We start from the raw sequence: 26888 nt of genomic DNA, 5'->3' as shown, positions 1-26888 counted from the left end.
TGCGTTGCCTTTGGTTTATCACCCTGCTCTGTCTCTTCTGCAGGAAACTGGGTTCCAGCGCCTGTGTGGTCGTCTTGCGATACTTACCTGGGGTGACCTGTTTCATGAGGGCACCTTCCGTACCCTGGAGCAGTTCTTCGGGGGTGGGGCGTACTCCCCGCTTGAAATGTTTTACTATGTCCGGCTGCGACAGGGCCTGAGATCGCTGTTGCCTGAGTTCCCTGGAGAGCCGGGTGTGACTCTTCCGCTTCATGTGCTATTACTTTCTGATGGACGTCACTTGGTGTCTAGGTTATATGGTGCCATCAGGAAACAACGTGCTGTTTTGCCTGGACGTGCGCGGGCCCAGTGGGATGCTGAGCTTGGCATTTCCATCACCGATGATCAGTGGAAGTATTGTTGTGGTGTGACCGCCAACATTTCCTCTAGCTGCCGCCTAAAGATCATACACTACAAGTTCATACAGCGTTTTTACTACACCCCGGCTCGGAAACTCAAGTTCCGGCTAGCGGAGGATGATAGGTGTGCTCGTTGTCATATGCCAGGTGCCGATTTTCTTCATCTGGCGTGGGAGTGTAGGGTGGTTTCGGAGTACTGGGTGCAGGTCCATGGTGCCCTTCAGATTATGACCGACAATGGAGTACCACTTGACCCTATGGTCCTGTTGTTGGGTTACACCAAGGCGGTGCCGGCGCTATATCGTAGGTTTGTGGATGTAACTCTGCTTCTAGCTAAGAGGCGGGTGGCCTGTTGCTGGGGGAGAGGCAGGATACCGCAGTTCGATGACTGGTTGAAGGATGTCATTTATTGCCAGGACCAATATAATGTTTACGCAGAGATGATGCCTGTACGCTGTAGACCCAGAGACTTTTGGAGCCCGCTGCAGGTGTACCTCCTTACCAGGGCTGTGCAGGATTCTGACTCGGACAGTGCTGATCGGGTTGGGGTGGGTTAATGGGGCTTCATTTGCTGGACTTACGAGCCTCTCTGCCACTCGTTCCGTTTACACGATGTGTGGATTCCTCTATTTACACTGCTACTTCTTTTCATACGGGGAATATGCTGTGGCCACCGGCGGGGGAAGCGGGGATTTACAGCCCTCTCTCTGGTGGTGTTGCTTATGGGGCCTCACATCGGGGACTATTGCACTGTGAATACGTACCTGCGGCCCTGCCGCAGCTCTCCTCTCCTGAGCGATATTTGCTTGTTATACATGTTATTGATCTGTTTATTTGCTTAGTAATGATGTATTGCGCCACAGGCCACTGCTGTTGCCATAACTCCATTTCTGCCCGCTGTGTTTCACCTACTGCATATGCAACCTGGACATTCTCTGTATGCCGCTGCACTGCACTACACCTGACTCTTTGTATGCTTTGTATGTACATTGTTGATGATCTCATGCTTGTCTTCCACTACTTGTTACGAATAAAGGTTTAAAAAAAAAAAAAAAAAAAAAAAAAAAAAGCAGAGATAAACCCCCTTGATAATATGCCCCTGTGCACCTAGAAATCAGAGACGCCAACACCGCTCTGTTCAACCCACCCCTTTGAGTTAACACCCCTCTGAGTTCTGAACTCCTGAACAACTTCCAGACCTACGTAAACAAATCTAATATTCAAGAACGCTTCTCTGCCTCTGCTGCTCAGATGCTCGAATACTCTTATGAACCTTGTAAAACGCCGGCGGCGCGAGCCACAGGGAAGCCGCATTTAAAACCGGAGACCACCCTTCAGGGTCCCTTCCCTGAGCTGTGTTTGGTTTACACCAATAAATGTTCTCTCCAAATCCCCTTTTTAAAGCACTGCAAATATTATTGTCGTCTGAAGCCCGGTTTCGTGAGCAAACGTACTTAGCATATTTAATTAAAGCAGCAAATCTGTTTATAGGCTCGACGGGACTGTTTGTGGAACAAACTTTGTTGTACAAAAAAATCTGTATTCGTTAATAAACATGAATATTTTTTCTTTCAAACCAAGACCGTCCCTGACTTTTGGAACCGGGTACTGAGGTCTTGAGCTGTTCCAGTAGTTTCACTGGCAGAGGTCTGTTTTGTGTCTGTGGGAAAGAGTGAAATGTCCTTTGCGCCCAAGGGTCAGGCACCAGCTGTAAGGCAATTAGGGTGGCAACCATAACTCAGTGCCATCAAGCTGTCCACCTTGTGCACGTGTGTTCCCAGCACGAGCTCTAATGTCCAAATTAAACATGTTTTACAGCGCCTCGTTAATGCTCTGATGTGACTCTGGGTAACCGGGTTGAACAGTGTCTAAGCCAATGTTTACTGCTCCTGAATCTAATGAGTGAGTCCCAGGTCAGCATGACGTCAGGTGCAGAGGAGATTCATTGGCTGATTCAACGCTGGTTCACTTCCGGGTCATGCACCTGCTGCGTGACCTAGGCCTCTCTCGTGGTAATCTGGTCTGATTGTGCCAGGAAAGGCACGCCAAGCTTTGTCTTTGGGTAGAGACAGGCCCCTAGCTCTAACATACCGGTTTTGTGATTAGTAGAATCAGTAGTGTGAACAAGCCTTTTTAGGTCTCACCTAGGCAACTCGCATGCGCTGCCCTAGGAGAGGGCCTTTAACAATCGGTCTTCTCTTTTCAGGCACTCGCACTTGTGGCGGCATCCACCTTGTGGGAGCAAGCAGCGGTGCAGCCATGTTAATTACAAGCAGATGTCCCCTGCGCGTCGCTGCTCACGCCCACAGGGTGGATGCCGCCACAAGCACGAGTGTGAGTGCTTGAAAAGTGAAGGCCGCTTGTTTCTTGTGTTCCGAGTCACACACCAGCTGAGGACAGCACATTCATGCAGACGTCTGACATACCACTTAAAGCAAGAGCTCGGGGTCTGTCTCTTTAGCCTGTCATGCACTTGTTTCACTGGCCAAGGGTCTGTGCCGCCCGGGTGTGCTCTCCTTTCTTCTTCGCTCTTCCTATATTTGTGTGTGCGTATCTGTCATCCGCTGTGCCTGTCAGTGACTCTTTGTGTATTTGTGTTTGTCACTCACTTTGCCTGTTATTCTTTGTGTCCCTGGTGGGCTGAGTGTTTGTGTATTTACTTCTGTCTCTCTCTAAGCTATGCCCTCTGTCAAGATCTATATCTATTACTCTATGTATTTGTCGCTCGCAGCGTTGGTGTGTCTAGGATTTTCAATCTATACGTGTTTGCATGTGTTCTCACTCTCGTTGTCCGACACCCTCTTTGTACGGGACTCTCTAGGCATGACATTCTATGTCAGTCTGTCAGTCACTCTGCGTCTCCGCAGGGTATCGGCCGCCCAGTCAGTGAATCTGTGCACCTCTAGATGGGATTGTGCTTGGACCGCTTTCTGTAGCTGTTGCTTAGTGTTCACAACTTTGTGTGCTTACGCGCATGAAATAATGCGTGCCTATTATGCTGTATGACGGTCTCTCGGTGTAACTTTGACTATTTTATTTTATTTTATTTATTTTAATTTTATTTAATGCAATTCTATATAGCGCTGACATTACCAGAAGGTGTCAGAGCGCTTTACAAAAGAACCAGTTGCGATACATAAGGATTTAGGATTACATGAGTTACATAAAAGATACAAACAGAAAAAATTGCAAATGTACAAGTTGTAAAGTCACACAAGGAAGAGATACACACAGGGAAAATTGCAAATGTACAAGTTGTAAAGTCACTCAAGGAAGAGATACAAATGGATAAACTCTAAGAATCACATAGGAATGGTAGTGAGTACAAGGGTCTACTGCATATACTAGTGGTTAGAGTTATCTCTATATACATATATACAAATAGTAGACTTGCGCAGGATTACATTTTACTAGCGATTAGGCTGGACAAGTATATATCACATACTAGCAGCCCGTCCAGACGTTGTCTGGGTATGAATTGCTGCCGGCCAGTAGTATTTTGTTTTGTAGGATTTCGTTTTGATAGCATTTCTTACCTGTGACAGGCCTGTGAAACGCTCCGATTCACAGTGCACTGCTGATGCACTTAAGAGTACGCGTTCAGTAGTGTGTGAACTCGAGTTTCCCTACTTTATTTTTCCTTGCAATATTATATAGCGTGAACTCGACAACATGGCATGAGCACAATTTACATTACAGAAGAACACATTCATTTGTGGTAGGCACGGGGAGACAAAGCGATTTGCCTGAAATCACAGGATGTTGAGCTGATGCCGAGATTCGAACGTAGCTCCCCAGCTCTAAAGTTCGCAATTCTAGAACTTGTGGCGGGAGGTGTGTCTAAAAGTGTATGTCGGTGCTGGCCATCAATGAGAGAGACCTGTGCATTTTTCAAATGGGTGGTGAAAAAATATGAGTATGTTGCTGGAGATGTGGGCCGCTGTGCCACCAATGTACGTACCGGGGGAGGGTAAACACCCATTATTCCGCAACTTTCTTTCCGCATACCAAGACTCCAAATACTTTCATTACGAAAGTACCATGACTCCGCAATGCCATTATAACGCATGGTATTACATTTTTTTTAGCTTTTACCACGCATACATTTACAACGAAATTCGTTGTAAATGCATTATTGGTAAAAGCATGTTTTTTTTAAATGTTTGGATGAGGTAAGTATGGGTATAGGTGTATATTTTTTGGGGTACTGAGGTATATCCTTCGGGGTGTTTGGGTATTTTAAGGGTTCAGATATAGTTTTGGGTAATGGGGTACAGAGGTATTTTTAGGGTTTAGGGAAAGGTATGGGTTTTGGGGTATAGGGGTATTTTTAGGGTTCAGGGGTAGGTTTGGGTTTTGGGGTACAGGGGTTTTTTAAGGGTTCAGGGCTAGGTTTGGGTATTTTTAGGGTTCATGGCTAGGTTTGGGTTTTGGGGTACATGGGGTGTTTTAGGGTTCATGGGTAGGTTTAGGTTTTGGGGTACATGGTTATTTTTAGGGTTCAGGGCTAGGTTTGGGTTTTGGGGTACAGGTGTATTTTAAGCATTCAGGGCTAGGTTTGGGTTTTGGGGTATAGGGTTATTTTTAGGGTTCAGGGGTAGGTTTGTGTTTTGGGTACAGGGGTATTTTAAGGGTTCAGGGCTAGGTTTGGGTTTTTGGGTACAGGGGTATTTTTAGGGTTCAGGGCTAGGTTTGGGTTTTGGGGTACAGGGGTATTTTTAGGGTTCAGGGCTAGGTTTGGGTTTTGGGGTACAGGGGTATTTTAGGGTTCAGAGGTAGGTTTGGGTTTTGGGGTACTGGGTTATTTTTAGGGTTCAGGGCTAGGTTTGCGTTTTGGTGTACAGGGGTATTTTTAGGGTTCAGGGCTAGGTTTGGGTTTTGGGGTACAGGGGTATTTTAGGGTTCAGGGGTAGGTTTGGGTTTTAGGGTACAGGGTTATTTTTATGGTTCAGGGCTAGGTTTGGGTTTTGGGGTACAGGGGTATTTTTAGGTTTCAGGGATAGGTTTGCATTTTGGGGTACACTGGTATTTTTAGGGTTCAGGGCTAGGTTTGGGTTTTGGGGTACAGGGGTATTTTTAGGGTTCAGGGATAGGTTTGGGTTTTGAGGTACAGGGGTATTTATAGGGTTCAGGGCTAGGTTTGGGTTTTGGGGTACAGGGGTATTTTTAGGGTTTAGGGATAGGTTTGGGTTTTGGGGTACAGGGTATATTTATAGGGTTAAGATGGATTAGTGTTTAAGGGTGTTGGGGTATTTTAAGGAGTGAGGGTGGGTTATGATTATGGGGTGCAGGGGTATTTAAAGGGAGCAGGGTGGGATTAGCACACAATATGAGACATGGCATGAAGGGCGGAACGTACCACACGCCCCCAGCGTTTCTCACGCCCCCAGCACACGCCCACAGCACAACGCAGACACGCCCACAAGGGACTACTTTGCTGGCACAGTTCTTTTACCTTTTAAATGTATATGGTGGCCGTCTGCAAAGCCTATGTCCTTCTGCTGCAACTGCCCTTTCCAACGCTGTATTGGGTGTTGTGATTGGTGCTGTGGTTCTTGAGATTACCCGCCTCAAAGGTTTGGGCTCTCTCTTTATTATATTAGTATGGATTTACAGAGTTACAGGGAAATAAAAAAAAATCAAAAGGGGTAGTGAGCGGTAGGTGGGGGAGAAGAGTCGGAGGCTGAGATTGGTGAGAGGAGAGAGGGGGACCTGAGGTGGAGAAAGAGATAAGGCAGTCCAGCAAAAGAGAAATGACTGAAGGTCGGCAGGATGGAATCCAATGGACCAAAGGAAATAACAAGAATCCACAAAATGGCGGACCCGGGTCGTGGGCATCAATGGAAACCATCTCTAAATTGCAAGATGGACTCAAAAACCATGAGAGCAGAGTTCCATTAAGTGGAGTCGGAGGGGTGGAGGCAGTCACAGCACCAAGGGAGGGCAGTAGAATGTCTGCTGTTTGCGTGCACAGGCACAGCCCCACAAGGGCATCAGGCTGACGACCCGTGCAACAAGGAGAGCCGAGAACTGGAGCGAGCCTCAGAATAGGTAGGGACCATAGAGACTGAAATAGAAGAGTGTCCCACACGTTGCCTGCCCTGCTGGGAACAGTGACGAATTCAGGCCAAAATCCATGAACGAGGAGGGAAGCCAGAGCCACCGTTAAACAGCAAGTGCTGCCGAGGAGCACTCCGCCATCTTGTGCTCAGCAAGCGCACATCTGACCCTGAGAGTTGAAAGCCGGTGGGGGGACAGGTCATCGGAGCCCCCCACCGTCAATAGCAGAACATCTGGGGGAACACCAGGGTGATTAGCAGTGCCCCCGCTCACAGTCTACCATCCTGCGGTACGTGACAGCAGAACAGTGGAGAGACCCCATGCATCCAGCGCTGCGTTCACCCCTCAAGAAGCACATCGTCAGCCGCCAACTCCGCTCCGATCTCCCGCACCACGAGTGGCTAGGCGAGGCTCGCTGAAGTGCTGGGGGTCTCCGAGAGCGCCCGCGCTCACCGTGTGTAGTGTGGGGAGGTGCCGGCAGCCGTGGGCAGTGGATCAGCCTCGGCAGCTGTGATGGCGGGTGGCGTAGCTTCACCGATGCCATCTGCGGTTCCTCTTCATTACCGGCGGAGACGGCAGCCAGGTGACACTGGGGAATCGCCGTGCTGCAGCCACCCAATCCCTGGGTGTGTTGGAATCGAAATGGGCCACTTTCAGGGATATTTCGCTAAAAAGGCACGTGGTTTTGTATTTGCAGACAAGTTTCAGCTTTATATGTGCGCACATGTGTTTGTGTGTAAACCTGAGAGGGCCTGTCCGTCAGTGCCCGTGTATGTCTTTTACCGTAAGAGACCGTGTTTATGCGACTTCGTAGATCTGTTTCACTGGGTTTATGTAGCATTGGGTTTGAAGTTGTTTGTCTGTGTGTCTGTGCCACCTCACGCTTGTGCCACAACTGTTTGTGTGCGACTGTTTCCGTCACTCTATATGTCTGCCATTCCCTGTGTTTCTGTAACATCGTTATCTGTCACTGACCATAGTACTGGCTGCTTGTGTGACAGATTGTGAGAGGGCTCGTGTGTGTTTTTAGGGCTCGCCTGCTAATGCGCTTCTGTGCATAGCTGGCAAAGCTCTATTGTGACTTATCCAGAGTTTAACCACCACTGGCGATTCCACTGGCGATTCCTTGCAGTGCATGTGCTTTTTAGGTCATTGCGCAAGCACAAGCCCTAAAAAGCGCTTGCACAATGCCACCAGCCGCCTGCCTGCCTGCCTCGCATTACCACATCAAAGGCAGCCCAGCCTCCCCTCCCACAAGCTTCTCAGCGTGCGCTCTGCCTCAGGCCGGCATTTCTCCTCCCTTAATTATTCACTGCACGGGCTGCTGCTCCCCGTGCCTCTCGTCACCCTTCCTCCCTTGTAATTATTTACTTCACAAAGCAAGCCCACGTTTACTCACTTCTTATTTTAATTCTAAATGGCAACGCTTTGACTTTTAGACTTTTAAGTGAAGTAGTGTGGCTCACTGGTTAGAGGCGGCAGACCCGAGAGCAGAGGACGGCCCGGGACCAGGGTTCGATTCCCGGCGCGGCAGGTTTCTGGACCAGGGTCAGCGGACTCGATAATTCTCTCGCCTCGGTGCCCACTCTGATCCGCGATCACACTCGGCAACTCTGGGCATTAGCTTGCCTCATCTTCACTAACGGCCCCACCAGACCGCCGGGGATGCCTGGTCTCACCCTGGAGATACCCATTAAGGGACCATCTCTCAGGGAAGCCAGGAAGGGTTTCGCAGCGGTCGAAGCGCCTTGGGACCCTACGGGTAAGTAGTGCGCTATATAAATGCCAATACATTTACATTTACATTTACTTTAATTGTTTAAGATCGGACTCGCTTTCACTACATATTTGCATTTCTTCATTTCACAAACCAATTGATTTGCTTTTCCAAAGGTGTTGAACCAACAGCCAGTTCTCCCGTACCCAAATTACCCCCCTCCCGCTGTTCACTGTTAATCCAACTTGTCTCTCCTGTCCCAGCCTCTTATCTCCCCACCCCAAACGACTTCCCTTGCCGCAATCTCCTGAGCACTGATCGCTTGATTCACAACCACAATAAGTATAACTCTAATTTCCTCGGAAAAATAAATAAAAATCCAAACTGCAAACAAAATATCATATGTAAAAACATTACCATTTAAAACACGAGTACCTTTAACTTTCATAAATACAAAACTGATTGCATTGCAAATTGTTGTATCTCAAGCATTCAGTCTCTCCTGACACACCCCACCAGTACTTAAAGCCTGTCTCCCCCCTCTCCTTGACACCCTGTCCCATCTTTAACCAGAGGCTCTCTGTTTCTCACCCCCTCACTCATATCATCTCAGTCTTACAGTCTCTCCTTGTGGCACACCCCACCGGTATTTCACAGCTATCTCTCCTGTCTCCTTGTTACCCTGTCCCTCCAATCATCAGTCTTTTTCTTTCTTACTCGATTACTAATTTCATCTGTCATTCGCTCGGTCCTTGTGGTACCCCCTTCCCCCCCCCCCCCAACTGTACTTCACAGCTGCCTCTCCGCTCTCCTGGTCTCCTGGTCATCCTGCCCCTTTCAACACTAGAGTCTCTGCTTCTTGCCAGACTCCTCCTTTCATCTCAGTCTTTCAGTCTCTCCGCTCTCCTGGTCATCCTGCCCGTTCCTTCACTAGTCTCTGCTTCTCGCCGGACTCCTCCTTTCACCTCAGCCTTTCAGTCTCTCCTAATGGAATTTCCCCATGGGCTGCCTCTCCGTGTCTACTGTCCCTCTTTTCCCCACATGGCCTCAGTTTTTATCACCGGCCCCTCTTTCATCCCAGCCTTTTCACTCTCCTCCATCTCATCCATTCCTTCTCATTACGGCTCCACCACCGGTACTTCACTGCTCTCTCTCAGCTCTCCTGGTCACACTGTCCCTCCTTTCACCAGAGGCTTGCGACTGGCTACTGGACTCCTCCTTTCACCAGAGTCTCTGCTTTCACGCTCTTCTAATAGCCCCTCACCCTCCCCTCGGTACTTCACGTACTATCTCTCCCCTCGTCATTTTGTACCTCCTCTCACCAGAGGCTCTCCATTTCTCACCCAGTCCCCTATTTCATCACAATCTTTAGGTCTCTCATTGTGGCACTCTCCACCAGCATTTCACGGACTCTCCTTGTCATCCTGCCCTTTCCTTCACGAGAGCCTTTGCTTCATACCGGACTCTTCCTTTCACCTCAGCCTTTCAACTCTCCTATAACACTCCCCACCGGCCGTCTCTCCCCTCTATGTGTCATTCCAGCAACACAGCTCCACCGATGCACACACCACACAGCTCCACCGATGCACCCACCACACAGATCCACCGAGGCACCCACCATACAGCTCCACCGAGGCACCCACCATACAGCTCCACCGAGGTACCCACCACACAGCTCCACCGATGCAGCCACTACACAGCTCCACTGATGCAGCCAGCACACAGCTCCACCGATGCAGCCACCACACAGCTCCACCGATGCAGCCATCACACAGCTCCAGCGATGCACCCACCACACAGCTCCATCGATGCACCCACCACACAGCTCCACTGATGCAGCCACCACACAGCTCCACCGATGCAGCCACCACACAGCTCCACCGACACAGCTCCACCGATGCATCCACCACACAGCTCCACCGATGCACCCACCACACAGCTCCACCGATGCACCCACCACACAGCTTCACCGATGCACCCACCACACAGCTCCACCTACACAGCTCCACCGATGCACCCACCACACAGCTCCACCGATGCACCCACCACACAGCTCCACTGAGTCACCCACCACACAGCTCCACCGATGCACCCACCACACAGCGCCACCGATGTACCCACCACACAGCTCCACCGATGCAGCCACCACACAGCTCCACCGACACAGCTCCACCGATGCACCCACCACCCAGCTCCACCGATGCACCCACCACACAGATCCACCGACACAGCTCCACCGATGCACCCACCACACAGGTCCACCGAGGCACCCACCATACAGCTCCACCGATGCACCCACCACACAGCTCCACCGATGCACCCACCACACAGCTCCACAGATGCACCCACCACACAGCTTCACCGATGCACCCACCACACAGCTCCACCGATGCAGCCACTACACAGCTCCACGAACACAGCTCCACCGATGCACCCACCACCCAGCTCCACCGAAGCACCCACCACGCAGCTCCACCGACACAGCTCCACCAATGCACCCACCACACAGCTCCACCGATGCACCCACCACACAGCTCCACCAAGGCACCCACCATACAGCTCCACCAAGGCGCCCACCACACAGCTCTACCGATTCACCCACCACACAGCTCCACCGAGGCACCCACCACACAGCTCAACAGATGCACCCACCACACAGCTCCACAGATGCAACCACCACACAGCTCCACCGAAGCACCCACCACACAGCTCCGCCGATGCACCCACCACACAATTCCGCCTAGGCACCCACCACACAGCTCCACCAAGGCACCCACCATACAGCTCCACCAAGGCGCCCACCACACAGCTCCACCGAGGCACCCACCACACAGCTCAACAGATGCACCCACCACACAGCTCCACAGATGCACCCACTACACAGCTCCACAGATGCACCCACCACACAGCTCCACAGATGCAACCACCACACAGCTCCACAGATGCACCCACCACACAGCTCCACCGAAGCACCCACCACACAGCTCCGCCGATGCACCCACCACACAATTCCACCTAGGCACCCACCACACAGCTCCACCAAGGCACCCACCATACAGCTCCACAAAGGCGCCCACCACACAGCTCCACCGAGGCACCCACCACACAGCTCAACAGATGCACCCACCACACAGCTCCACAGATGCACCCACCACACAGCTCCACAGATGCACCCACCACACAGCTCCACAGATGCAACCACCACACAGCTCCACAGATGCACCCACCACACAGCTCCACCGAAGCACCCACCACACAGCTCCGCCGATGCACCCACCACACAATTCCGCCTAGGCACCCACCACACAGCTCCACCGATGCACCCACCACACAGCTCCACCGATGCTCCAACTAAGCTCCACCAATGCACCCACTAAGCTCCACCGATGCTCACACCACTCAGCACAACCACAGGATCACTCAGCGCCACCACAGCATCACTCAGCGCCACCACAGCATCACTCAGCGCAACCACAGCATCACTTAGCGCAACCACAGCATCACTGGTTCAAATATGTTCTTTCGATGTTTAAAGCTGTTTTCAAGCTTTCACGTTTTTTTACAAATCACAAAAAGATGTTAATAATTCACTTCTGTTCTTGGATTTTCGTCACAATAAAAAACACTGAACATAATCTTCACAAAAGTTATTTACAAAAGTTTAAGCTATTGCCATTACAAATTAAATACACTATTTAAGTATTAATTATTTAAAAAAATTAAAAGCCATTGTTATTTGTAATATCAATACTTCTAAGTCACGTAAATACAAAACATGTTGCATTACAAATGCTATAGGTGTCACATTTGCGAACGTTATAACTATTGGCATTGTAATTGACAAAGTTATTAATTTAGCTATTTTAAAAAATAACACTTAAATAAAAAAAAATTAATTTATAAGACCAATAGCTCAAACTTTTCTAATGCGAGCCCTATTGCATTTCCAATGCTTGTTATTTATTAGAGGCGGGCGAGCGAATAAATTAACAGGGGAGCCGAACTTGTAGTTCCGTAGTTTGAGGGTCTGGTTCGGTGGTTCCGAACCCGTTCAATAAAGATCGTCGGAAATAGACGATTTTGGTGTCAGCAGACCGTAAATCATGAGTGCGGTGTGTACGAGTGTTTTCGCATTAATCGATCAATGAGAACACTACGTATTCAGGGATTTCATTTGAACCCTCGGGTTCCATTTTGTGAACGGCAGCCATTTTTTGTGGTTGCCCTCACATAGGCCGATGACTGCGGCCGAGCGAGACCTTGGGACATGTACACCTTACCTGACTTCTGAATGACCTGGCCGAACTGACTCCCTTGCCCGAGGCTGACCTCGCTGAGCCAGTTCCTTGTTAAGCAGCTGGTCAGATAAAGATCAGTTGGCGCCCACGTGGGGCGACTTCAGCGGTACCGGTCCAAGCCCGAAGATCGTGAAGAGCTTCGTGTGGAAATTCTGGAGGAAGGCCAACCACTTCATCGACCCCTGTATGTCGTCGTGGTCCAAAGGTCTTTGCTGCGAGGTTTCCCGCCTTCCGACGGCTACGAAGGACTGCTGCCCTGACTGTCGCCCTGTCTTGGAGCCGTAGACGATTTGTAGAGCGAGACGATAGACGGGTCTTCTGGTGATGCCATCGACATTTCAGTTAAGTATGAACGGAGCGTCTCCTAGTCCTTAGTTTGTTTTGGTATCCCTTCGTGGATCGCTTTGATTTGGTACCTGCAGGCCCCAAAGCCAAGGGACTCGTGTATTCACGAGACTATCGTTTTCAGATTTTCCCTTGTAGTTTGAAGCTAGACTAGTGAGCAAGATGCCTGGTCTTAGCAGACTTGGAAAGATATTTGGTTGTGGTTGTTCTAAGGATTCCCGGTTAAAGGATTCGTGTCCGGTTCCTCTGATTGGGACTCCTACGTATGAATTATACATAAAGCATGGTGTGGGTCCTATTAGTTATAATGACATCTGGGTAAAATATACGAAGACAGACGGTGTCCTACAGTGGCCCGGTTACGGTAGTTTTGAAACTGAGATTCTAGATAATCTCGAAGTTAAATTGTTCAAGAAGAAAGCCCGGCCGGCAATGTTTGACTCTTTCCGCATATGGCGCAAAGAAGCCAAACAGAAAGAAATTAAGTTAGCGAAGAAGAATAAACGAGAACGAGGTATGTCAATGGTGCAAGCTGCTATTGCGTATAGGGATAATGAGGAAGAGCAAGAGAGTGAACAGATGCTTAGGGTTAGGAAGTTAGCGGTAGATAAATACTACCCAGTTTTGCCGCGTAAAGAGCAGGAAGAAAAGAAAGATCTTGCGAAAGATCCTTTAATGTCGCATCTATTGAGTTCGCCACCCCCTTATGCACAGAATGCTACGGCACCACCACCACCAGTTGTAGTTGTGCAACACCCGGTTGTTGTGCCACCTGCAATTCCTCCACAGCCAGCTCCTCTTCCGTTGGCTACTGTTCCTTTGGCGCAGCCTCCTCAGGGGCCGCCAACTTTGCTTCCTTCTTCGTCTGCTACTCCTACGCCTATCTACAATACTCCTTCTGTTCCGACTTTGGATTCTTCTACTACTGTTCCGTCTTCTCTTATTCTATCACCTTCTCCTTCTGTTAGACAGAGAATGACTACTGCAGTTTCTGGTTTCTTTTCTCCTTTATTGGGACCATTGGGTATGTCTCCTGTTAATGAGCGTAGACAATCACGTAGTCAGTTGCCTGATATAGATGAGCGTACAGTTTTGGATCACATGGCACGTAGATGGGTTACGTACACTTCTCAGTACGATCTTGGAGGTGTTATGGATGTTTTCCGTCAATGGGAAGCACCAAAGCAGCGGTACGTCTTTGAGATGATGTGTGTGTTCCACCACGAACAATGGGTTGACGAAGTAGGTCAAGCTCCTACTGAATTGTATCGAGTGCGTTCCGAGTTTGCGAAAGGGACCATTGTGAGTCTTCATGACATTGAGAGAGCAGTTGCGACGTTGTTGTCGTTCCGTAATAACACCCCTTCTGAGCGTTTGTTTGAGCCTGATTCGTCAGTTAGGATGAAGTACTGGGTTTTTAAGAACCCAGCGGTGCCAGGGAACACACCCAAAGACTTCGAGTCCTTCCTGTTTCAGACTACAGAAACACAGAGTCTTCTTGGTGAAGTCAAAGATCGTATTTATTGGATGCAGCCAGTAACAGGTATCCGAGAAATACAACACAGTGTATATTCTCAGGAGACTGCTCAAACTTACAAAGCCAGCCTTCTCTTTTATACAAAATATTATGCTTTAGGCAAACATTCCTTATTTTACAGTTGACCATTCACATATTTTCACTACAAAGAAAAAGCAGAGTCATGATGACAAACCCATATTTTAGTTTGTCCAGCCCACAATCAATTACCCGGTAAGGCCCAGTATTTTCATCAGATATCGACGGACCCTCAATAAAAACGGGCACCTCCTCCTCGTAAAGTAAGTCATAAAGAAAGAAACAGGGACAGGTGTGTGTATGATTAGGCATGGTTTGTGTGCGCTGAAAGGTTTATGATATGTTGTGCCTTGATACTAATCTCATTTGGCCACTGGGAAAGGAACTGGCCGAACAGGTTTGGCTTCAGGCAGTGGAGGCAGCTTGCCCAGGTCACAGAGGAGTCAGCAAAGGTGTATGTGTCCTTCAGACTCGTTTTCGGCCTTAGTCATTTGGCCTATGTGAGGGCAATCACAAAATGGCTGCCGTTCACAAAATGGAACCCGAGGGTTCAGGACGGAAACTCTGATTTCAGGGTGATTTCGTCACCCGAATATGACGGAAATGCTTGTGCATACTATTCTAATCATTCTCGGTCTTCTGATACCAAAATCGTCATGATACGACGATGTTTATAACACGGGTTCAGAATTTTCAGTACCACAGCCCCTCCTTTTGCCCTTACATAGGCAATAACCTATACTCACGCTAATCTGAGTCCAGGTCTATATTCATAAAGTCATTGAGATGTTGCTGTAGCATCATCCTATTACTTAGCTCGTTTCTTGATACAGGTTTCCTTACACACGATGTAGCACAGAGACCACATATTGCAGGAGCACACTGTACACACAGACAGAACAGGAAAAGGATGGCTAAGATCATCCCAATGACTATCAGAATCTTCCATCCCCAGGCGGATATCAGTTCCCAGAACCACCCCATCAATGACCAATCTCCTTTATCCACGTGAATAGATTCAGAGATCTTATGCAGGTTGGAAATGGCTTGGTAGACTGTCGGAGCGTTATCTGGGATCAAAACACAGCAACTTGATTGGATCACTTTACATACCCCTCCTCGGTCTGCAAGTATGACGTCTAATGCGACCCTGTTCTGAAGAGTCATAAGGCGATCCGACTGGAGCTCAGCCGTCAAATTACTAAGGGCACCGGCGGTTTCAACTACAGTGGATTCAACCACCCTGGTCAATTGCCTTATGTTCCTGCTGTTAACCATAGGTCCCCAAAACGGCAGTAACCCTTTACGAAATCTCCAAATTCTTGTCCTGCAGTGTCTTCTTCACTGATGACACCTCTAACTATCCTTGTCCTAGGGTAATCTGCCGCAGCCGTGTAGGTGGGAGGCAACAGGAACGAAACAAAACATGTGCCCGAGAAGTCAGGCTGCAACCATGTATAGGCTCTATCATGGCAGATGAACTAGGTACCCTTAGCTGCTAAAAACAAAGGGGAAATCTGAGACGTAAAAACATATGTTTCAGTGCAGATACTTTTCCCTAACTGAGCTCCGGGATTCTTGCCATTACCTTGCAGTCATAGGTGACCCTGATGGGGTACAATCCAAATCGGGGAGGATCTCTTTGCTCGCTGGTTCTCACTAGGAGTAACTCCATATCCTGTTACATTCCATCTAGCGTAAGCTCGTAACTCATCTCTGGGAATCGTTCTATACGAGTCAATGGTTCTGCTCATATTTGTGATTCCTACTACCAATGCCTTGTTGCTCGAGTTACTTCTCGTGGAACGTGGGGGATATTTTTCGATGGAATATATGAACATCGTCTGAAACGCCCACAAAGAACCATTGTAACTAAATGGTAAGACCAGGTATGGGATACCCTTATCTGTTGTATGTGGCATAAGACCACACACCCAACAATTAGTTGTGTTCACTACTAATTGGTGCTGGTGTAGGAACTGAATGAAGGAGTTATTGATGAACTCTAATCTTCTAGTGGACTCATGCTCAGGCAGAGGGTGAAAAGAATGCGAGGAAACAGTAGAAGGAGGTATGGGCTGTGTAGTGGGTGCAAAAGTCACTTGAAAAGAGAATAAAACATATCCTATTAAAAATGTCATTATACTAAGCAACATGAAAACACATAATATCAAAAATCCTTTCTTTGTCATCAATATACACATTCTGGCTTTAACGTCCATCTGTTTGGCAGGTCTCTCCATCTCGAAAAACTCCATCCTCTCTAATTGCTGCCCGTGGCGGTAGGGTGTTCTATGCTAAGGAATGCTTCTGTCAGTCCAGGGCAACTCCCTTAGACCAACCAGAACTGTCGACCTAACGTCTTCAGCTGCACCCCAAAGACTTGGGCAACCACGACCCTAGCAGCTGAACCCGGATGGCGGTTCGAAAAACAAAAATAAGAAAGTTTCTCAGATGAGAGAGCTGCACTTTTAGAAATAGAAAAAAAGAATTTTTATTTGTCCATAGTTCTCGGCCTCAAATTATAACGGCTTTTCCCAGGTACTGTCTGGTTCTGGAACAAGAGTTCAGGCTCTGTAGTGTTCAATCGAATTGACGGTGGCACAGCTTCTTGCAAAAGATTGTCACTTTCTCGTTCAGAAATTGTTCCTTTTACACGTGCATCGCTAAAAGGCAGAAAACAAGGCACAGTCAGAGTCAGCTATCCCCTCCTGGACCCACCGGTCGTACGGTAGAGGCAAAGGGACCCTCTTGTAGTGTACGCCGTGGATCCAGTGCTTTTTCCCTTCAACTCGAATAGCTGATCTAGTTGAGAGAAGGACGAGGTGAGGGCCGGTCCAACGGGGCTGGTCATTCTTTGTCCGTTGGAAGTTCTTGACCAGCACCCATGATCCAGGATCGATAGGATGTCCTGGATCTTCAGAGACCTGAGGCAGAGTATCGTGAACCTGTTGGTGTAAAACACGCAATTTAGCCGTCAATTCATACAAATAATCAAGCAGTACAGGGTGTTCGATCTCACTGAATTTTGTCGGCCTTGGCACTCCCCATATGTTGGCCGGACGGCCAAACACAATTTCATAGGGACTAAGTCCCACTCGCGAATGCACAGTCATTCTTGTTGATAGGAGTGCTAAAGGCAGAGCGTCAGGCAATTTAAGACCAGAACTCGCTTGGATCTTGGCCAATTTCAGTTTTAGTGTGCCATTATAGCACTCTACTAGTCCATCTGATTGGGGGTGATTTGCAGCATGGAATTTTTGCTGGATACCTAGCCCTTCACATACTTTCTTCATCACTCGACCCACAAATTCACTCCCATTATCACTCCAGACCATTCTCGGCATTCCAAACCTAGGGAAAAATTCTTTGACAAGGGCTTTAGCTGTGGATATGGCAGTGTTGTCTTTTAAGGGATATGCTTCTACCCATCTCGAAAAGGCACAAACAACAACGAGTACGTATTTCAAATTGTTGCACCTTTCCATGTGGATAAAATCTAGCTGCAAAACCTCGAACGGATACGTTGGAGGCGCAAAATGACCAGCTGGAGTTGGTGTTCCCCTACCAGGATTGTATTTCAGACACACCATGCAATTCTTGACCACATTCTCTGCACATTTAGGAATTCCAGCATTTTGCCATACTGGAGCTAACAACTTACAAATCCCTTTCACACTGATATGAGCCATTCCATGGGCCATTGTCACCACTGCAAGCACATACGCATCGGGTAACAACCATCGCTGATGTTCTGACAATTCAACCCAACAACCATTTGCATAAAATTTACCCGTACTCTCTCCCCACACATTCAACTCTTTCTCTGAAGCTTCATCTTGAATAGACTTCACACTCTCTATCGTATCTTCACACATTCCAACGTCACCAATCCATCTTGCAGGGCCTGCAACATACATTCGATTCATTACATCTTTTGCTGTTTCTTTCGCGATTTCGTCAGCAAATGCATTTCCACGACCAACATCGTCAGTAACCTTTTTGTGTGCACTGCATTTCACAATCGCAACTTGTAACGGCAAGGTCAGTGACTCAAGAAGCTCATTCACCAACTGACCATTTTGTATCTTAGCTCCATGCGAAGTCAGGAACTCACGTTCTTTCCACAATCTTCCAAAACTATGAGCCACGCCAAAGGCATACTGGCTGTCAGTATATATGGTCACTCTCATTCCTTTCGACAACACACACGCTCTCGTAAGTGCAATCAATTCTGCTGCTTGTGCTGAATTATGTGGGATACGTGTAGCTTCAACAATCGTATGCAAAGTCGTAACAGCATATGCCGCAGTCGTATCACCATTCGGCAACTTAAAACACGAACCATCAACCCACAAAGTACCATCACACTCAGGAAGAGGAGTGTCCCTAAGGTCTACTCTCCCTTTCGTCTCTTCTTCAGTTCTCAGAAAACAGTCATGCTGTTCTTCACTATCTGTCTCACCTGTAATTGGCAACAACGTGGCTGGATTCAACGTATTGCATCGTTTAATGTGCACATGACTCGCTAACAATGTCAACTCGTAACCTGACAAACGAGCACTAGTAAGTGCTGTGTCTTCGTACGGTTAAACAAGGTATCCACTGCATGTGGAACCATCACCACTAACGGGTTGTCCATAACTAAACCAGCAGACTGTCGAATTGAAACAGCCGCTGCCGCTGTGGCTCTCAAGCAACTCGGTAACGCTCTAGCTACAGGATCTAAAGTCGACGAAAAGTAAGCACATGGACGTTGCTTATCGCCAAACTGCTGAGTCAAAACTGACAATGCACATCCCTCTCTCTCGTAAACATACAATGTGAAAGGCTTACTGTAGTCGGTTGTACCCAACACAGGAGCCAAAAACAACGCATTGCGTAATTCTGAAAAGCTCTTCTGACATTCGTCAGTCGCAGGAATAGGATTTTGGAGTATCCTTAACAGTAAGTGCTATCAAAGGCTTCGCTAGCACTGTCTACAGTACGACGTAATACCCAAAAAGGCACGCACTTCTCTCTGCGTCTTAGGAACACTCATTTTCACAATAGCTTGAATTCTCTCTAGGGACAGTTTCCTTCCCTCCTTCGATAAGAGGTGACCTAAGTAGGTTTCTTCTTGTCGACAATATTGTAACTTGGAGAGACAAACTTTATGCTGACAATCAGACAAGTGGCGCAGTAATGACAAAGTGGCTTCCTTACAAATCTCTTCAGTATGAGCTGCAACTAGCAAATTATCAACATACTGAACAAATCCAGTTGTGTTTTCAAAGCTTGGCTATAGATCAATGGACTCTCGCAATAGCCTTGAGGAGCGCGCTTAAAGCGGAAACTTCGTCCTCCTAAAGAGAATCCAAAGATATCCCTACTCTCTATGGCAATCGGGATACTGAAGAAAGCATTCTTCAAGTCTATCACCGAAAACCATGTGGCTGAAGCCGGAATCAAAGTCAACAAGGCAGTAATATCAGGCACAACGCGAAATTGAGGAACAACAATTTTGTTCACTTCGCGAAGATCAATGACAAACCTGTATACAGGAGGCTGTGAAGAATCAGTTCTCTTCAAGACAGGCAAAACGGGACTATTGCACACATTACCTCTCGTTTCTTCAATAACACCTTTATCGATTAGATCATAAATGATCGCTAAAAGTGCACGCTCACCATCACTCGAGATGCGGTATTGTGGAATGTGCGGTAACTTAGCATTCGCCTTCAGCGTCACAACATATGGGGGAATGTCCAATAAGCCCACATCATTCGGACCAATAGCCCATAATGAATCCGGTAAAGAAGACAATTCAGATGGAATACTATCCTTCGACAGGTACATCGGAGAGATCACTCTCTCACCCAAGGTAAGATGGACTCCCGACGGAGAACAATACAGTGTCGCATACAATCTCTTCAATAAATCCAAACCCAACAGATTCTCATTACAACCGGTAGTCAATAGAAGGGGTGCTTCCATCTTACGCGGTCCAACAGAAAGAGACAATGGAGCAGAAATTGGATTAGTAACGGGGCGCCAGAAAAACCTACAGAAACATTCATTTCGCCAGACAAAGGAGCGCCAGGGTGTTTCGAGTGCATAATAGTACTCTTTGTAGCACCAGTATCTAGCAGAAAAGGTTCTGACACACCTGATGCAATCACTTCAACATAGGGTCCACTCTGATCTACTGGAACTGAAACAACTCCCTCTCTTTGTCCATGGCTGTCCTAACAATCATTACCGTTCACTTCGACACCTTCAACATAGTAATCATCCATATAGTACTGTGCTGTCCTACCAGACGAACCTTGTTGTTGATCAAAACTATTCATCGAGTTCTGTGGAGGCAAAGAACGTACGTTCTGTCCGCGACCTCTACCTCTAGGCACTTGTTGAGCACCTCGACCTCTTACACTTGAAGCACCATTCATACGCTGCAACAAAACCGGACAACTATTCTTGAAATGACCCTCTTCTCTGCAATAGGCACACTGGTTAGGCCCATACGGGAGACGCTGTTGAGAAAACTCGTTCCTTTGCGAGTTTCTCGAATATTGCTGAGGTTGCTGCTGACTATTAGTACAGGGTGGATAAGCTTGTTGTAGAAGAACTTTAGTCTTCAATTCCTTAGTCTTCTTATCCGCTTTCTCTAACTCATCTTTGCGCCTATTTTCATAGTACTGGGCCGTAGCTAAAATCTGTGCTGACGTGGAGACGGGCCAAGCACTCTCGGAATCTTTCAACTTAGTGCACAACTCGGGAAGCAAATTATGTTCAAATTTATCGAAGAACAATCTCAGGCCACCTTCGGTAGCCATATCATGACCACTATGATCTACAAAAGTTTCTTCAAACCGCGTGAAGGAATCAGAGACAGTCTCGTCTTTCTTCTGCTTACATGCAGACAACTTGTCCCAATTAACACGCACTTCGGGCATCAAAGTCTTCATGAAATTAATAATCCTACCAGGCAGTTCGGTAATAAGATCTTCAGGCTTAGCACCTCCAACTTGTCTATCATTTGCAGCAACAAGATTAACCCAGGTATCACCCAATTCATTAGCATGATCCGTATGTCGAATCACGTTCCAGATAGGCTGTGGAACAACATTGCCAAACAACATGTCTATTTTCCCTAAATTCATGACGCACGAACCCACAGTTTGAGTGAGCTCTTTATAATATCCCGCCGGATTTTTGCGCGGATCAGGTAAAGTCTGCTTAAGTGCTAGAACTTCAGCACGCTTCCATGGAACATGTACCCACACTCGCTGAAAGTGCGCAGGAACATTACCATCATCAGGTCTCCAAACTGGAGGAACCTCACGCATCGGATACTGACGCGCTTTTCTCCTCACTGACAAATCAGGCTCAAACAATCGCTCAGAAGGAGCATTATTACGAAACGACAACAACGTGGACACCGCTCTCTCAATGTCGAGAAGACTCACAATTGTCCCTTTCGCAAACTCCGAACGCACTCGATATAATTCTTCAAGTGCTTTACCCACTTCGTCCATCCACTGTTCATCGAGGAACACACACATCATTTCAAAAACGTATCGTTGCTTTGGCGCTTTCCATTGTCGGAAAACATCCATAATACCCTCAAGATCGTACTGGGAGGTATACGTAACCCATCTATGCGCCATGTGATCCAATACTACACGCTCATCTGTATCAGGCAACTGACTACGTGATTGTCTATCCTCATGCACTGGAGACATACCCAATTGTCCCAACAAAGGAGAAAAGAAACCAGAAACAGCAGCAGTCATACGCTGCCTAGTAGAAGGAGAAGATGGAAAAATAAGGGAAGACGGAACAACAGTAGAAGAATCCAAAGCCGGACCATAAGTAATACTACAGACAGGCATAGTAGTAGCAGACAAAGGGGGAGGCAAAGTTGGCGGCCCCTGAGGAGGCTGCGCCAAAGGAATAGTAGCCAATGGAAGAGGAGCTGGCTGTGGAGGAATTACGGGTGGCACAACAACCGGAGGTTGCGCAGCCACAACTGGTGGCGGTGGTGCCGTAGCACTCTGTGCATAAGGAGGTGGTGAACTCAAGAGATGTGACATTAAAGGATCTTTTGCAAGATCTTTCTTCTCTTCCTGCTCTTTAAACGGTAAAACTGGGTAGCATCTATCTACCGCTAACTTCTTTGCTCTAAGCATCTGTTCGCTTTCCTGCTCTTCCTCATTATCCCTAAACGCAACAGCAGCTTGTACCATTGACATACCTTGTTCTCTTTTATTTTTCTTCGCTAATTTCATTTCTCTCTGTTTGGCTTCTTTGCGCCATATGCGAAAAGAGTCAAACATTACCGGCCGGGCTTTCTTCTTAAAAAGTTTAACCTCCAGATTATCCAAAATCTCCGCGTCAAAGCTACCATATTGGGGCTATTTTAAAACACCATCTTTCCTGGTGTATCGGATCCATACTTCATTATATGCGATGGGGCCTACGCCATGTTTCACATAAAGTTCATAGGTTGGAGTTCCAATCGGAGGAACCGGACACGAGTCCTCCAATCGGGAATCCCTATTACAACCAAGACAAAACAGATTTCCAAGTCTGCTAAGACCAGGCATCTTCGCTCTCTAGTCTAGCTTCAAACCTCATAGGATTATCGAATACGATAGTCTCGTGAATACACGAGTCCCTCAGCTTTGGTACTTGCAAGTTCCAAATTAAAGCGATCCCAAGGGGATACCCAAAAACTTAGAACCAAACTAAGGACTGGGAGACGCTCCACTCATACTTAACTGAGGTATCAATGACGTCACCAGAAAACTCGTCTAACGTTTCGCTCTACCAATCATCAAGGGTCCAAAACAGGGTGATAGTCAGGGCAGCAGTCCTTCGTAGCCGTCGGGAAGCGGGGAACCTCGCAGCAAAGACTTTCGGACCACGTCGACAAACAGGGGTCGATGAAGTGGCGGCCTTCCTCCAGAATTTTCACACGAAGCTCCTTACGAACCTCTGGCTTGGACCAGTATCGCTGATACAGCCCCACGTTGGGCGCCAACTGAAGTACTGGGTTTGTAAGAACCCAGCGGTGCCAGGGAACACACCCAAAGACTTCGAGTCCTTCCTGTTTCAGACTACAGAAACACAGAGTCTTCTTGGTGAAGTCAAAGATCGTATTTATTGGCTGCAGCCAGTAACAGGTATCCTAGAAGTACAACACAGTGTATATTCTCAGGAGACTGCTCAAACTTACAAAGCCAGACTTCTCTTTTATACAAAATATAATGCTTTAGGCAAACATTCCTTATTTTACAGTTGACCATTCACATATTTTCACTACAAAGAAAAAGCAGAGTCATGATGACAAACTCATATTTTAGTTTGTCCAGCCCACAATCAATTACCCGGTAAGGCCCAGTATTTTCATCAGATATCGATGGACCCCCAATAAAAACGGGCACCTCCTCCTCGTAAAGCAAGTCATAAAGAAAGAAACAGGGACAGGTGTGTGTAAGATTAGGCATGGTTTGTGTGCGATGAAAGGTTTATGATATGTTGTGCCTTGATACTAATCTCATTCGGCCACTGGGAAAGGAACTGGCCGAACAGGTTTGGCTTCAGGCAGTGGAGGCAGCTTACCCAGGTCACAGAGGAGTCAGCAAAGGTGTATGTGTCCTTCAGACTCGTTTTTGGCCTTAGTCATTTGGCCTATGTGAGGGCAATCACAAAATGGCTGCCGTTCACAAAATGGAACCCGAGGGTTCAGGACGGAAACTCTGATTTCAGGGTGATTTCGTCACCCGAATATGACGGAAATGCTTGTGCATAGTATTCTAATCATTCTCTATCTGCTGATACCAAAATCGTCATGATACGACGATGTTTATAACACGGGTCCAGAATTTTCAGTACCACAAGGAGAGCAGAGCGTCAATATCCGATGCGTGAGGTTCCTCCAGTTTGGAGACCTGCTGATCCTAATGCTAATCCAGCTGTTGTTGCACACTTCCAACGTATTTGGGTACATGTTCCTTGGAAACGTGTTGAAGTTTTGGCTATTAAACAGTCTTTGCCTGATCCGCGCAAAAATCCAGCAGGATACTACAAAGAGCTCACTCAGACTGTGAGTTCGTGTATCATGAATTTAGCAGACATATATATGTATGTTGTTCTACATTCTGTCCATCAACTGTGTTTTTTGCAATTTTCACCCCGAGTGTGCTGGGTATACTCAGACGTGAGTCCCAGGCTCTCGACACCACTGGAGTCAAGCTATCCAGGCTGATGAAGGCTGATAGCCAGAAACCGGTCCTTGGATACTTGATTCCGGTCTGGGAAATACATTGTTTTTATAGTTCGGACTGGACTGTTCCCATGAGGCACAGGGTCAGAGCTGATTTGCATATAGCCAGTGACTAACCCAGGGTGGTGTGGAGTGCAAAAAAACGATGGATTTAGGCCCAGATCCTTGTACTGGGGTGAATGTATGACATTGTTCTACATTCTGTCCAGCAACTGTGTTTTTTGCAATTTTCACCCCGAGTGTGCTGGGTATACTCAGACGTGAGTCCCAGGCTCTCCACACCACTGGAGTCAAGCTATCCAGGCTGATGAAGGCTGATAACCAGAAACCGGTCCTTGGATGCTTGATTCCGGTCTGGGAAAGACATGGCTTGGTAGTTCGGACTGGACTGTTCCCATGAGGCACAGGGTCAGAGCTGATTTGCATATAGCCAGTGTCTAACCCAGGGTGGTGTGTAGTGCAAAAAAACGATAGATTTAGGCCCAGATCCTTGTACTGGGGTGAATGTATGACATTGTTCTACATTCTGTCCATCAACTGTGTTTTTTTGCAATTTTCACCCCGAGTGTGCTGGGTATACTCAGATGTGAGTCCCAGGCTCTCCACACCCCTGGAGTCAAGCTATCTAGGCTGATGAAGGCTGATAGCCAGAAACTGGTCCTTGGATGCTTGATTCCGGTCTGGGAAAGACATGGCTTGGTAGTTCGGACTGGACTGTTCCCATGAGGCACAGGGTCAGAGCTGATTTGCATATAGCCAGTGTCTAACCCAGGGTGGTGTGGAGTGCAAAAAAACGATGGATTTAGGCCCAGATCCTTGTACTGGGGTGAATGTATGACATTGTTCTACATTCTGTCCATCAACTGTGTTTTTTGCAATTTTCACCCCGAGTGTGCTGGGTATACTCAGACGTGAGTCCCAGGCTCTCCACACCACTGGAGTCAAGCTATCCAGGCTGATGAAGGCTGATAGCCAGAAACCGGTCCTTGGATGCTTGATTCCGGTCTGGGAGAGACATGGCTTGGTAGTTCGGACTGGACTGTTCCCATGAGGCACCGGGCCAGAGCTGATTTGCATATAGACAGTGTCTAACCCAGGGTGGTGTGGAGTGCAAAAAAACGATGGATTTAGGCCCAGATCCTTGTACTGGGGTGAATGTATGACATTGTTCTACATTCTGTCCATCAACTGTGTTTTTTGCAGTTTGGGAATGTTGTCCCACAACCTATCCGGAGTACGATTCGACATACGGATCATGACCAAGAATTGGGTGATACATGGGTTAATATTAATGCTGCGAATGATAGACAAGTAGAAGGTGCTAAGCCTGAAGATCTCATTACTCAACTTCGTGGTAGGATAATTAATTATATGAAGACTTTGATGCCTGAAGTGCGTGTTAATTGGGACAAGTTGTCTGCATGCAAGCAGAAGAAAGATGAGACTGTGTCTGACTTTTTCACGAGATTTGAAGAGACCTTTGTAGATCATAGTGGTCAGGATATGGCTACTGAGGGTGGCCATAGATTGTTGGTCGACAAGTTTGTACATAATCTGCTTCCTGAGTTATGCACTAAGCTGAAAGATTCTGAAAGTGCTTGGGCTGTTTCCACGTCAGCGCAGATTTTAGCTACGGCCCAGTACTATCAAAATAGGCACAAAGATGAGTTAGAGAAAGCGGATAAGAAGACTAAGGAATTGAAGACTAAAATTCTTCTACAACAAGCTTATCCACCCCGTACTAATAATCAACGCGATTATCAGCAGAATCAGCAATATTCGAGAAACTCGCAAAGGAACGAGTCTTCTCAACAGCGTTTTCCGTATGGGCCTAATCAGTGTGCGTATTGCAAAGAAGAGGGCCATTTCAAGAATAGTTGTCCAGTTCTGTTACAGCGCACGAATGGTTCTTCTGGTGTTAGAGGTCAAGGTGCTCAACAAGCGCCTAGAGGTAGAGGTCGCGGACAGAATGGGCGTTCTTTGCCTCCACAGAATTCAATGAATAGTTTTGATCAGCAGCAAGGTTCGTCTGGTAGGACAGCACAGTACTATACGGATGAGAAGTGGAGAAGTGTGGCTCAGTGGTTAGAGGCGGCAGACCCGGAAGCTGGGATCGACCGTGGACCAGGGTTCGATTCCCCGCCTCAGCGGGTCTCGGGCTCAAAAATTCCACGGCCTCGATAATTCTCGCTCCGGTGCCTACTCGACTCACGGGGTCTCACTCTGCAACTCTGGGCAATAG

The sequence above is a fragment of the Lissotriton vulgaris genome, unplaced genomic scaffold, assembly GCF_964263255.1.
Source record: "Lissotriton vulgaris unplaced genomic scaffold, aLisVul1.2 SCAFFOLD_549, whole genome shotgun sequence".
NCBI lineage: Eukaryota > Metazoa > Chordata > Amphibia > Caudata > Salamandridae > Lissotriton > Lissotriton vulgaris.
The sequence above is the reverse complement of the archived record's forward strand: the minus strand, read 5'-3'. Positions refer to the sequence as shown.